This window comes from Manis javanica, chromosome 1 (assembly GCF_040802235.1).
Source record: "Manis javanica isolate MJ-LG chromosome 1, MJ_LKY, whole genome shotgun sequence".
Lineage (NCBI taxonomy): Eukaryota > Metazoa > Chordata > Mammalia > Pholidota > Manidae > Manis > Manis javanica.
Window position 1 is genome coordinate 205,238,589 of NC_133156.1, and position 14,100 is coordinate 205,252,688.

Sequence of the window (14,100 nt, forward strand, 5' to 3'; positions counted from 1 at the left end):
ACTATGATCCTATTTCCACATAAATATATTACACATAATACATCCTACACATTATATAGGAAAAATTCTAGAACCCAAACAAAATAATAACAATTATTCTTGCAGCCACTGCAGACATAGTGCTTACCATGTTCCAGAGACTGCTTTAAGCACTACTACCCTAGCTTCTTCAATTCTTACAACTACCCTTGGAAGTAGTTATTATCCCTAATTTACAGATAAGGAAACAGCCCCACATAAACTAACTAATTTTACTTGCAGCCTCTTGGCAGGTAATTGGGGAATGGGGCTTTGCACCAGGCAGGTGAGCATCAGAACCCAGACACATGCTCATAAATGACTGCCTTGCCTTCTATACTCAAAAATGTTAGCAGTTTCAGGTCACAGAGGCTAGGACTTTTGTTTGTTCTTAGAGCTTGTCTGTGTTTTTTTGTGTTTCTATAAATAACCTATATTGCTTGTTTAATAAAGAAGTTTGTTTATTTTTTAGAAAGTGTAGTCCATGGCTCAAGCTTCACCCAACCAGCTCCAGCTTGCTCTCCCTGTCCTCCCTTCTGTGGTTACCCAAACCAGGCGCTGCTGCTTCTTTTGTTTGGCTTTAGCACCTGTTATCTGGACAGAAAAATCAGTTATTTTGGAGATTCATGGAATGTTGACATGCCTCTCAAACCCCTCAAGATTTGGGGCAGAGACACTGCTATGAGTTTGTGACATGGTTCATTTTAAAAAACAGAACATCCAGCTCCCTGGATGGATAAGGCCTCATATATTCAGATTGTGGAAGAATGTCCAACAACTGTTGATGGTCAGGAAGAACCTTCAGAAAAATTGTGAAATGGGTAGAATCTGTTTTTCTCTTCTAACTCTTGTTTGCTTCACTCCCTGGACTTCCAACTCTCAGAACTCTTACCCCTCACAACACCCCTCTCCTCACCCTCTCAGAACCTGTCCTTAGGATCACTGTGCTTTTGCACTAGACCATTAGTGGTAGTTTGCATATCAGTCCCTCTCGTTTGCAGTTCAGTCCTGACCTCTGATGGCGGAGCAAAAGCAGTTGTTCAAGGTTGGCAGGCATCCTGGCACAGGAAAGGAGGGCAGGAAGGAATAGGACACTACAACTGTACACATCATGACTACCTGTTATGAGAGCCAGAATCTTTAAGATGCTGGATTCCATTCTCCAGCACCAACCCTTGTGCACCTTGACAAAAGCATCATCAACACACGGCCAGTCACTGGGGCATCTAAAGAAGCCATCCTGGGGTGGAAGCGACCTCCAGCACAGGCTGTGATGTAACACCAATGACTGCATGCATAGAGCTTTCCTTTGCCATTGCCCCTTCTGCACAGCGTAAGGGCAGATAAGGCAGAGAGGAAGAGCAGGGAAGGAAGAGGGCAGTGTAGAGCTGGTGCTCTGTTTGGCAAGGGCATCTGAGGTTTGGGTCCTGCTGTGCTCCCTCGACCAGATGTTTACTGGCAGACTTTTTGTGCCTGGCACTGCACCAAGAACCTTCCATTATCACCTCATTAAAATCCTCCCAGCAATATAATATGGTAGGTACTGTAAGTACAATTTACACGTGTAGAAACTGAGGCCCAGAAAGTATGTAACTTGCCCAAGGTCACAAAATGATGCCTGTAAAAACACCTGGATAGTGTACAGTCAGTGAGCAGATACTTAGAAGTCCTGAGATACATGGGTGTCCGCTATCTAATTCCATCCTCACAATTTACATGTGAGATTGGCAAAATAGGTGTTGCTAACATTCCCATTCACAGATCTAGAAACTGAGGCCCAAACAGGTTAAGTTACTTACCTAGGGCAATGCAGGTAGTGACCTTAGTGACAGAGCTAGGGCTAGAACTCATCTCTCCTAGGCCAATACTCTTTCCACTGCTTAACAGTCAGGAGATAGTGGCTTTAGGAAGAAATAAAGAAACAGCAACAGCTTAACATTTAGAAAAAGAAAGTTGAGAGTCTTATACATCTTCTTGTTTTAAAAGTCATGAGCTCCTTTTAGCTACCTTGGTTTTACAGCTGCACTTTGGGACTAGCGTGACTTTAATTAGAATATCCAGTTAACCTTGACACAGCCCAGAGATATCTGCCTAATGTTGAATCTTGGGAAAACAAAAATGTGTAACCCTGCCATCATTTAATTAGCAACACTGAGAACAAGAACAAGAATAATTAACACTAAGTATGAAGGTAAAACCTACCTAAGGCCAAATGATGCATACGGTCTACTTCCTTGCATGACTGATCACAGGGCCAGCCGCTTAGCAAAGAGAACAGGTAACTGGAATTTAGGAGCACTGGTCTTTTGATAAACTGGCCACAAGACTACCTAGCTATGTGATTTTGGACAAGAAAATACATTCTCTGTGCCCTGATACCCTCATCTGAATGGCAGGAGAGATGTCTTCAGGATCAAATGAAGTAAGTATACAAAGGTTGGAAGTAAGCTCTCCACAAAAGAAAATCATCATGGCAGATAACAATGGTCCCATTATCTGGCAAATCTGAGCATTCATCGCACCTAGACTTTGGCCACACAGCTGTTCTTCATCTCCAAAGTAGTGCTCTCTCAGGGCTGGAGGTGTGTGTGTTCATCAGGCTGATCTTGACCAGCTCTTTGTGTCATGTTGCTGAACTTTCTTAGGTCAATAAGGCTCCACTTTCTAAAATACTTATACTTTATTCTGTCTCCCTAGATGCATTCTAGAATTAACTGCAATAGACCAGGTATTTTTTAAACAACAATTCTAGACATGGCATAGAATTCTCTGGTTTTTTGTAAAAAAAAAAAAAAAACAGATTATCCTAAATTTTCCAAATTGTTAGAAAAGACTCAGAAATTTATTTCTTACTCCAAATTTCTCTCTACAGAGTTCTGTCTTTCTTGGTGGCCCTTCTGTGACTACAGGGTGGTCCTGCACAGTATCTGATACATGGAACGCACAACATAAATGTGGCCCTAGTTAACTGAGTCCTCATGCCAACCCAAAAGTGTTTACTGAGCTCCATGCTGGACCTTGTGGAACTGCAGAGTGGAGATACAGTCTTGTTCTCAATGTGCAAGGTGCACAGTCCTTATTCTCAAGATGTGTGCAGTCTAAGTAGGGAGCCAACAACTTGAAACACCCCCACTGACCACAGATGTAAGTACAAGCAATCACTATAATGGTGGTTAAGGTAAGAAACAAGCTGGTGTGAGGCAACAAAGTTCAGGAAGGCTGCTCAGGGAGGCAGGATTTCAGCTTATACTGTAAGGACAAATAACAATACCCTTACAGTGTTTAAGGGGTCACAAACCATGTTTTCTCACATGTGCTCATTTGATTCTCACAACCACCCTTAGAGATAGGAAGTATTGTCCCCATCTACTAGATGAAGGAGGGGAGATTTAGAGAGATTAAGTAACTTGCAAAAAGGCATTGTCTCAAACCTAGTTCTTCTGGGTCCCCGATCAAAGGTTTTTTCCCCTGGCAGCAGGGAAACTGATATTTATTGCACATCTTTGACATGCACCATGTGTGTTAGATACTTTCCCACAAATTGGATGCTTATACACACTACAAAACGAAGAGGAGGGCTATGATTTGAAAAAGATAGAGTGACATAAAGATTTCATGGACGGTGGGGGAAGACATATCCCTAAGTCACCTTGGAAAAAGACCTAGAACATTAGGATTAAGAACTATTAAGAACCAATATCCGAGGTCAAACAGGGTCTGAGTAGGAGCCTTAGCAGAATGCAGCCTCCATCACTGTAGGGCTGGGGTGTGGTGCGGTGTTATCAGAAGTGACTCAACAGTGTTCCATAAAAGCTGCAGGTTCAACCTGCATGTTTGTATCTCTCCATGCTGCAGGTGAAGAACAAGCCATTTCTGTCTTTTTATGAAATTTCAGTATACACAAATTTATACCTATTCTACCCCAGTTGGAAACTTAAATTGTGAAACATTTGATCCCAACTAAGAGAAGCAGCCACTTAAGGACTAGGCAGCCAGTCAAAAGATAAAACAAAACTGTCCAAACCTTTAGCAGGTATATGCAACAACTCAACCAGGAAAAACCTCTTTGTCCACAGCTCATTATCTTAAAAATGTTTCCTTAACTTTTGGGCCATAGCTCCAAGCCTAGCTTAGGGATCCCTATTTATGTCAATAATCAAACCATTACTACCTCTTGGTGGAGATGATCCTAGTTTCTGATATCCGGATGAACACAGCCCATACTGGAGCCCCAGACTGTTACCAGAAGCACCACTGAGGTTCATTGTTTGACTAGCTATAATCTCCTGCCCTTTAGCATGTTCAGAACTCCTTTGCCTAATGCCGTTGGGCCCTCAGAGTATTAAAATGATATACCTTTTACCCTATAAGGTTAGATGGCTTAGAAGCAGAATGGATGTCAGCAGGTTAGGAAGAGAGACTGAAGCTAATTAAGCCAGCCTGGATTAGTCTACTGGTGGGTGTTGATATTCTAAGCTGGTGCCAATTCACGGGAGGCTGTGAATGGTGGAAATGAAGGTCAAATGCAATTGGGTGGGCTTTCATGACCCTTCAGTGAGGCTGTGTGGCTGCTGCACAAGGGCTACCTAAACGAGGGAACACAACAGGTTCAGATCACAGAGATCAGGACAAATGGCTGGACCCCACACCTCGGAGTTGACTGCTTTATGGACTAAATCAGAGAAGAACTAAAGCCTGTGCTTCTCAACCCTGGCTACTCACTGCCATCCTTAACAGAGTCCTTAAAAAACTGATGTGTGGTCCTACTTCTACCCCCAGAGAATCTGACTTAATAGGTCTGGAGTTCAGCCTAGGTATCAGGGTTTTACAGCTTCCATTTGATTCTCAGATGCAGCCAGGGCTGGGCACCACTGATGTAAAGCAGTCAGCTTTAAAATAAAAGGCTTTTTTTTTTCTTTTCCTTATTTTGGTGGAAGGAAAAGGAAACTGATATTTATGGAGCACTGGGTCTAAGTGCATTTCATAAACAATTTCATCTGATTCTTACTTAACTTATGCAGTGGTATTGGTTCTGCCTTTGCAGAGCAGTGGTTCTCAACTCAGCCTGTAGAAGGACCATCTGTAGGGCTTATGAAATCACAGGTTTCTGAGCCTGTGATCACATGTCTTTGGAGGACTGAAACCCAGGTCTTCTTCTTAAAACTAACCTCACTCTTCCCCTCTACTGTGTCTATCTCTGCATTCATTATGCCCAGCAAATCTGGAGTCACCATTGTAAACAAAACAGTTATTTATGGAGCTTGAGTGACCATTGCCACACCAGATACTATGGCTGATAGAAAGAGGGAGGTGAAAATAAGGAGACAGACATTTGAATAGATGCCACATAAAAGGCAGTGAGCCCTCATACTTGCCATCTTGGGAGAAGGTATAAACATTATTCCAATGAAATTGCCATTGCTCTAAATATCTTGGAAGGTCTTTTAGAATTAAAGAGCTACACAAGAAAATCAGTCATAATGCTTTCTAGAACAAAACTTTATTTTAAACCTCAAACAATATTATCCTTTTAACCCACCCCTATATAGTCACCAGACTTGGCTGGAGATGGATCTTTGTTGTCTGAAAGAATTAAATGTGCCCTTCTAGATAAGGCCTTGTCACAACTGAAGGCATTCAAAAGAATAGTCTCTGGCCCTGAAGGCAATTCCAAAAGAGTGGCAAAAATGTCTTAGAAGAGGGTGACATTCTGGTGTCCAATTTCCTGAGTATATTCTGATGTTTGTCTAAAGGCAGTGTGATTAATAGGGGAATCTATTACATAGGGGAGGAAAGGCATCAGTGTTAGCCAGTCAAAATAGAAGAAATTAAATTCTCAAATTCGGTAGGAACTGGGCAGATCACACAGACTTTCACAAGGGGAAGAGCATCAGCAAATGTCTGTTGGCACACTGCTGGCAAGGGGTGTGGGCGCTGCCCACATGAGACAGACTGATCCTACAGACCAGTATAGATGCAAAGCCCTAAAAGAAGGGGCACAAAAAAGGGGTGAGGGCTGGAGTGGCTAAAAGAGAGAATGATGTTTTCACTCACTCCTTCCCTGAGGGAAGAATCCTGGAGAGTATCTCATACCTCAGCTTCCCAACCTCCCCTCTGCTGAGGCTGAGCCTCTGGCTTGATGACCCACTCTGATGGTCTTTGCCCCTGGAGAGTGTCTGGACTGTATTCAGAGCTGACAGTAATGTCTAGGATTCACCCAACAGGGCCCTTTAAAGCTCAGTTTTGCTTGGGGCCCACTGGAGATGCTTATCTGTTGGCCTTCTCGGCTCTGGCAGCCTCAGAGAAGACAGCAGCAGAGCTAATTACCAAGCAGCCACATGGGTACAGCCCATCTGGGGCTCCAGATAACCCAGCTCCTTACATAATCGGAGGACGTGTGCAGTGCCCTGCCCAGCTGGGAAGAGCTATGCATGTACAAGAGTAACAGTGACGAATGTCCCTTTGCTTAGCTTCACCAGCCCCAAGCCCTAGCAGGGTTCTCTTTATTCAACATATATTTCTATCATTCATTCCAGCTTATAAAGCACTCTTTAAATTAATCTGTAAATCTCACCCAGGGGGATAGAAATAGCAGGTACCATTATTCCCATTTTAAAGATCAGAAAGGTAATGGAATGAGATGGAACACAAAAGCTCTGAGCTCTGAATTTTTCACATGAACAGAGAGCCCTTTGCCAGCCAGCACTAGGTAACATTAACAGATCATTTCCTTCTTAAAAAAAATGCTTTGGTGGAGATCAGACTAAAGCATACTCAGTGTAGGCAACCTTGAAGAAACAGGTATAAAAAGGATAAGCTGGGATCTCATTGGACCTAGGGCTTTTAATTAACATTTTATCACATTTTTAAGAATTTTCTAAAAATATTCAAAACAACCAACAATATATTGTGAGGGTGGATCACAATGCACTATACTCTTTTTCAGTCACGGTCTCTAATTTCTAGGTGCTATCACTAACACTATGGTGACCAGCTTTCTGTGAGGCGTTGTTTTTCATTTTTTATAATGAAAGAGGACACGTATCCAGCTTGCTGCGGCTCCCCACAGCTTCCTCATGTGACGCCCCTGTGCAAGAGGAGGAGACAGATTTGACAGCATCTGCATTTTCAGGACCACAGGCGGCACTACCGACTGCAGAGCCCCTGAAGGGGAAGGACTACACGATGGGCACGTGGCCCAGCCACTCTCCCTGCCCAGTCACTGGCTCTCTGAGGCTTCCTCTTTCCCTCATGCTGTCCGTATCGGGGTTAACGGGGTTAAAACCTCCGAAGAGAGATGGCCAACAGATTCCAGTCACGTGAAGATGGCCACTCTTCTTGGTCAGCAGGACCTCGTCCCACAGCATAAAACAGGACTGTTCTTCCCGTCTGCCCCGATCCCACCATGTCCAGTGCATGGGCAGAGACTTGCTGGCATCTGCACCCACGGGAGGGGAGGAAGGCAGGCAGCTGCAGTGGACATTTGCCCGGCTGTCCATGGCTCTCTGGCTTCTGCTCCCTCTGCTGCCCAACGCCCTATGCTGTGCCGACTCCATCTAAGGAGTGCGCTGGCCTCAGCAGGTGGAGATGCTGCCACCACTGTTCCAGCAGGAAGGAACCCGTGGAGTGCTTGTCGGGTGGTAAAGAACTCTCACCCTACTACCTCTGCTTTAATCCTGAAATAATCTCATGAGGTAGGCAGGATATCATCCCCATTTTCCACGTGAGGAAACAGCCCCCCAGGATGTTAGTGACATGCCTAGCATCACCTGGTGACGAGGCAACACTCAAATCTATCATTTGGGACTAAATCCCACACTCTTCACTGGATCTGGGCAACCTCTTACAGGTTCAAAGGATGTCACCGAGCTGGGTGTATTGGGGCTGAAGTCCTCTAAAGATATTGAATCTGACCACTCTTGATCTGAGAGGCAGCAAACAGGGCATCCTGACCACCCTCTTGCCCTAGGTCAGCCCCTTAACTGACCAACCAGGCCCACTGGGAGACTTTCCTCTACTTGGGAATATCTTTTTAAATAGTTCTTACTTAGCTAGTAGAGTCTATAGATTCAACAGGTTAAATGTTTCCTCCTCACTAGGCTATTTTCTTTGTTTTTTAATTTTTTAATTTATTTTTTATTGGGCTATAATTTACATACTAGTTTCACACAACATAATGACCCCATATTTGTAGGCACTGGGAAGTGATCACCACACTAAGTCAAGTTACCAACAGAATACCTAGTTACCATACTATTTTCTTTGGTGACACTGCTGGGCTTGAGGGTGTGTCCTTATACCTAGTCACAGCCAGACCTGATTTAGGGTTTTTCCTCAGGACTTCTGTTCATCAGCAGCCTTCTACCTTTGGATCAGAAGCTTCCAACCGTACAGTCTGTGGTTTGGCCCAGGCCGTTCTGTATGTGGACGCATCCTATTCCTACAACACTGCCTTCAGCTCAGAAAACTGACAAAGAAACTGCACAGCAGAATGATAAAGAAAAAAGTGCCCAAGATATAAAACAGACGCCCCAGAATGAAGCAAGCCCTTCCTGGGAGTGGGGAACAGCTTACTGCCCCTTAACCTGGGGGACCTAGCTCCTCCCTGGTCTCCCCCCTCCCCATGCCCTTCCTGAAGTACACATTCTTCATCAACTTGGCTAAATGGTGCTCATCTTTCAGGACCTCCCACAGTCGATTTTCTCCAAGAAGGTCTCATCTATGCTGACCTCTCGGCATTCCACTTCAGAGATTCCACACTGCACAGTCCAGTTCTGTGTTATTCTTTATTTATTTCACTTCTATAGCCTTTGTCTCCATAACTAGACCACGTGCTCTGGAGGGAAAGGACCCCATCATTTGTTCTTTTGGTGTCCTCTACCACATACACAGTATGAAATAGAAACACAGGATACCAACTTAAATGATTTCTGTTCTGCGAATTCCTCAAACTCGGTCACACTTCCACATCTTTCGTAAGAATTCAAATCTAATTCTTAATTAGAGTAAGAGGTTTCCATATGGGAAGAGCCACAGCACAGGCACACTAAAAAATCTGTGTATGTGTGTGTCTGTGTGTTCCCTACTCTCTGAACCATATTTAGGGTCTGAACTAGTACTGCTGACAGTTGCCTGTGGGGTCACACAGACCAGCACTTCTCATACTTGACTGTGCGTGCAAATCATGTGCACATGGTACCTTGTTATAATGCAGTTTCTGACTCAGTAGGTACGGGCTGGGGTCTGAGAGTCTGAATTTCTAACCTCCCCGATGATGCTGATTCTACTGGTCTGTGAATCAGTAGAATTCACACTGTGGGTTAAAGAGTACCCAGGGACACAGGAGATCTTGAGATCAAGGACACCGTGGCAATGTCAGCATCTGGCAGGGCTGGTGCTACCCTTCCAAAGTCACCTAATGTCTAACAAGCCAGGTCTCCCTGTCTGCCAGGAAGACTCGTACTCCCTTGTTATATTTCCTTATGGGATTTCACTAGGCCCTGCTTTGATGTCCCTCTCCTCCCTCAAACCTTCCCCACCTCTATCAGCTCATCCTGTTTTATTTCTTAAATATCCATCCTCAGGGCCAGTTCAAGCCCTGCTTCCCCCAGATGCCTCCCTGGCCACCCTGGCTCTCTTCTCCAAGGCACTTCCTGCCCACATTACTCACTGGCTCTCATTAAAGGCCTCCCTGTCTTGCTGGCTTCTCTAAGCAAATGTCCGTAAGTACCCTGGTGCCTCTGGGGGAGAGGGGACACAGACATATCATCTACTTCTGCACATCCTTCAGGGGACCTGGGCCCAGAGTAGACAAGCTGGATGAGTATTCACTAATTGATTGTAAGGACAATTCAAGTGTGACCTTTACGCTTTCATGGAGGAAAGAAAAAGTGATCTCAGCTGCCTTGGCTTGCATCCCCAGACCCAGGCCTTGCTCCTCTACTGGGAGCTGCAGCTGGGCCTGCTTAGATTTTATTTAAACCTCTGCAGCCACTCTTCCCTTCAGCGAAGAGTTAAAGTATTGGGAAGGCCACTTCCCACTTGGAAATCTCCATTTCCTCATGCAGCGTGAACAAGAGAACATCTATGGACAGAGGCTGAGCGAGCCAACTGCACAGGGAGTGAACTTGCTCTGAATGGGGCTGTTCTAACACCCGCCAAGTCAAGTCATTAAGATGCCATCCCTGAGGTGCAGCCCCCAGCGTCACCTCTAGATATCCCTTTAAGCTTTGGCGCCAAAAAGGATGAATGGTGAGCACAGAGCCTAGTGAAAGTAAGCTCTTTCATGAGCAAGGGGAGAGGGGACCCCACACTGACGTGGGGGTTGGGCTGCCACTGAGGAGGCAAAAGCAGGAGTCCTCTCCCCACTCCCCCTCTTCACCACACCAAACCCAGGTTAACCCCCAGTGTGCATGGAGTTGCCCAAACAACTGCTCCTCAAAAGGAGACCACGGGACAAGGGGCAGGGAGGCGGGGTGAAAACATTAAAGAAAACATGGGCGATGCCAAAAATAATCCCTGTGTCATGAGAAAACAGAACTGGGCAGCCTCAGGGGCCAAAGCTGGGTATATTCAGGAAAAAGGGGGCAGAAATCCCCCTGGCAGTGCAGTCAGACATTCGGGATGAAAAAACTTAAAAAGCCGTAACTGGAATAGACAGTGTCAGGGACAACTCTTTCCAAGTACAGAATACAGAATATGATTTTAAGGATCGGCTCTCTCTTCTTCATTTCAGACACTATAATTTCAAAGAAAACATTTGTTTAGTCTTTTAATCAGGACTGCTGCTTGGTCATATGCTAATAGTGAAATATGCTAGGATCTGCCTTACTAAATCCCAACCTGACGCCAGAACTTCTGGTGCCTGGTACTTAGGGTATTTCAAAACAGCAGGGGAAGTGGGGAGGGGGGGTGCAAGGGCTCTCACGCCCCCTCCTCCCTCAAGCCTCTTCTCTCCTCTTTAAAAAAAAGCAGCAGCAAGCAAGCAGAGACAAAGTCAAAATGAAAGGAGAGAGAAAGGGGCCCAGAGAGGATCTCAGAGACCCTGCCTCTCCTAGGCGTCCTTTAGGACCCCATTTTTAGCCTGTCTATGTGGGCACATGTCCAGGGCTCTGGGTTCTGATTCATGGCCACTGTGCAAGATTTCTCCTCATTCTGCCCGATGATACTACCATGAGAAGTGAGATGCTCATGCACATTTAAGAAGCTACACTCCATTCCTTTGTAGAGAAGTCATCAAAAGCCAAGGGAAATGCCAAAAAGTCTTTCCCAAGTTATTATCATGCTGTCAAGTGATAATACTGAGCAATTTGGGAAATCAGGTTGTGTTTTCTTTCTTCCAGCAATAACTTTTTCTCATTCAACAAATATTTATGAATCCCTCTTCATATGGTGGGGCTATGAGAAATAGAATAAAACACACGATGACTGTTCCTGACCTCAGGGAGCTTGCAGAGAAGGGAAGACGCAAGTCCTGAAGGACTAGCCTGGAAGTCATCAGATGTGATGGGAATTTGAGAGGAGAAAGTGTGCAAGGCTGGACAACACAGGAAGAACTCAGTGATGGAGGTAGAATTTGAAGGAGGTGCAGGTGTGGGAAGGCAAACAGGGGCAGGAGGAATGAGGACAAAGATACTGCTGGGAAATGAGCAGGGGTCTAGTGGTCAGGAGACAGGCTAGAGGGCAGGGTACAAGATAGGAAAAGTCAGAGTAGGGAGAATGCATTCATTCAACAAATATCATTGAGTGTCCATAAGGTGCCAAGCACAGAGGAGGGCTTTCAACAACAAAAAGACTGGGAAATAAAGTCAGAGGATCAGATAACTGCCAACTCCATTGACTAGTTAGTGGCCAAGGTGCCAGGTGGTGGGCAGTGTAGAATCCAGCCTGTCTCTCTCTTTTGTTGATTGTGTTCTTGCCATACTAGACAGCAAGTATGAGAAACCCTCTTTCTTGCCAGCAAAGGCAGAGGAAACAAGTCCCTTTGTTAGAAGCTCTAAATATGGCAGCAACCCTTGGACCACCACAGGCTGGAGCCTTGGATCAGCCCATGGAGACCTCAGCAAGGCATTCCTGATGAACAGTAACTCATAAATGCTACAAACAGGAAGAAAACAAATTTCACCCCGTGAATGCCTCCTCTGACTCCAGTGCTTTGTTTTGGTTTTTCCCAAAGACTTTAGCTTCCATCTTCTAGCTGTTTCCCCTTGCCTCACCTCCTTGACCACTGATCAAAAATATAATTCTAATCAGACCTCAGGGAGAGATGCAGCTCACTGGCCTATCCCCACTTTCCCCCAAACCATTTCAGCATGTCACTCCTCTACTTAAAAATGGGAGTGACTCCCTACTGCCCTCACAATGAAGTCCAAACTCGAATGCCTCTTAACTTCCCTCAGCTCTAATCTTGATATCCAACCTTAGCTCCTGCAAGCCTGCAGCCCCCTACGTGCTCCAGCCAAACTATACTGGGCACCACCCGTAACTCAGAGTCCCTGTCTACCGCGCAGTTATTTTTTTCCACCTGGTATGCAATCCTTCCTTTCTTACATTTCCAATACTGATCTCCCATCTCACCCCTGCCCTGAATACCTGGAGAGTTTATCTGTATGTATCACTTAACTGCAAGGAAGCATCCTATTATTATTCCTTATCTTAAGGGTCTTCTCTGAAGATAGAGGCCAAATGTCATACTTCTTAGGTACAACAGAGCCTGGCACTGCACCTTAACCCAACAGTAACAGCTGTGTCCAGCTCTTACACATGTGGTGTGGTGAACTGGAGAGCAGGCCCTGATCCCCCATCTCCAGGATTAGGACTGTAGAGTTACAATGCTCTGGTGCTTTCTGAGTAGAAAGTGGGCTTGTAACCAAGAGGAATCACGGTGGCTGCATTCATCATTAGATTACCAAATACCCAACGACTCCTCACTGCCCACAGGAAACAGATCCCCATACCTGGAGGATGTTTTCCTACAGAAGTTGCTGGCTGTGCCTGCTGTCCACATCACAAGGAGTCAGATGCCAGCCAGCTTTCACCAACACTGGTGAACAAGCCTCAACAGGGGTGGCCTCCTCTTTCCCCCTTTCCTCCCCTTCCCTCCAGATGAGACCAGAGAGGATTCTGCCTCTGATCTACCTCCTTGACACCACTAAACAATCTATTGCCCAACAACACCCCCTGCCCAAAGCCCTTACATCACATGTGTGGATGCCCTTTTTGGAGTCAGATCTCTGGCAGAGAAGATGCCAGAGGTTGGCTAGGGTTCCACCCCTTTGGAGTAACATGGGTATGAGGACAAAAAACAAAACAAAAAAACCCAGCTACTGAACACAAAGAGCCTGAGAAACAAAAAGCAAACAAATTAAAAACCCAACAACCACCCTAAAGGTCAGCAAGCAGGGTTCGAGAATGACCTGCACTATGGAATATACACTCTCCATCAGCCCAGACTCCAGTGTTTCAAAATCCACTCCCGAAACTCAATCCCACTCCCAACACACACAATAGACCAGGAGTGAGTTAACAGAATCCAGCTGCTCCTCTTATCTGGCTAACCTGCTAATGGCAAATCTCTGCTACTGAGATCCTATCAGTGATTTCTGCAAATCACTTTTATGAGAGATAATGTCATTTTTACTTCATTATCCAGCCCAGTAGTCAAAGAGAAAACAAGTCGATTTTTTTTTCCCTGGGAAATGCCAGTTCTGTCCATTAATGCTGACAGGTGACAGCAAACTGAAACTCTTGGCCACACTTTTTGAGAGACTTTTGGTCAAAAGACTGGGCAGTTTAACACTTTGTTTCCTAGGCTGAGCAGAGCACCCCACAGCCTTTTCCTGAGCAACTCTAAAGAGAAGGTTGGTTTCTGTGTCTCTCACACTTGCTGCCTGACTGCTCAGGAAGGAACCATTGGCTATGGTGGGCATCCTGCACATGCAGTTCTGCCCAGCAGATAAAACAGTTGTGTAACACCCAGGCAGGTGAGCACAGTGGCACTGTTAATTCTACTTTGTAGAAAGTGTAATTAACATGTGAGTCAGCAGTAGGGAAAGACTTAAGCCTAGGGAAAAAACAGCCCCA

General features: G+C 45.3%; 1 protein-coding gene across 2 annotated transcripts in view; it reads right to left on the reverse strand.

Annotated features, from left to right (window-relative positions):
* EPAS1 (endothelial PAS domain protein 1) overlaps nt 1-14,100 on the reverse strand; it is an 84,807-nt gene that overhangs the window by 39,390 nt on the left and 31,317 nt on the right. The window contains exon 2 of one of the 2 annotated variants that reach the window (XM_036990799.2): nt 1,818-1,919. The exons of the other annotated variant lie outside the window; for it this stretch is intronic. The gene's annotated coding sequence lies outside the window, so the exon portion shown is untranslated. The remainder of the gene's footprint in view (nt 1-1,817; nt 1,920-14,100) is intronic. 2 annotated transcript variants of the gene reach the window in all.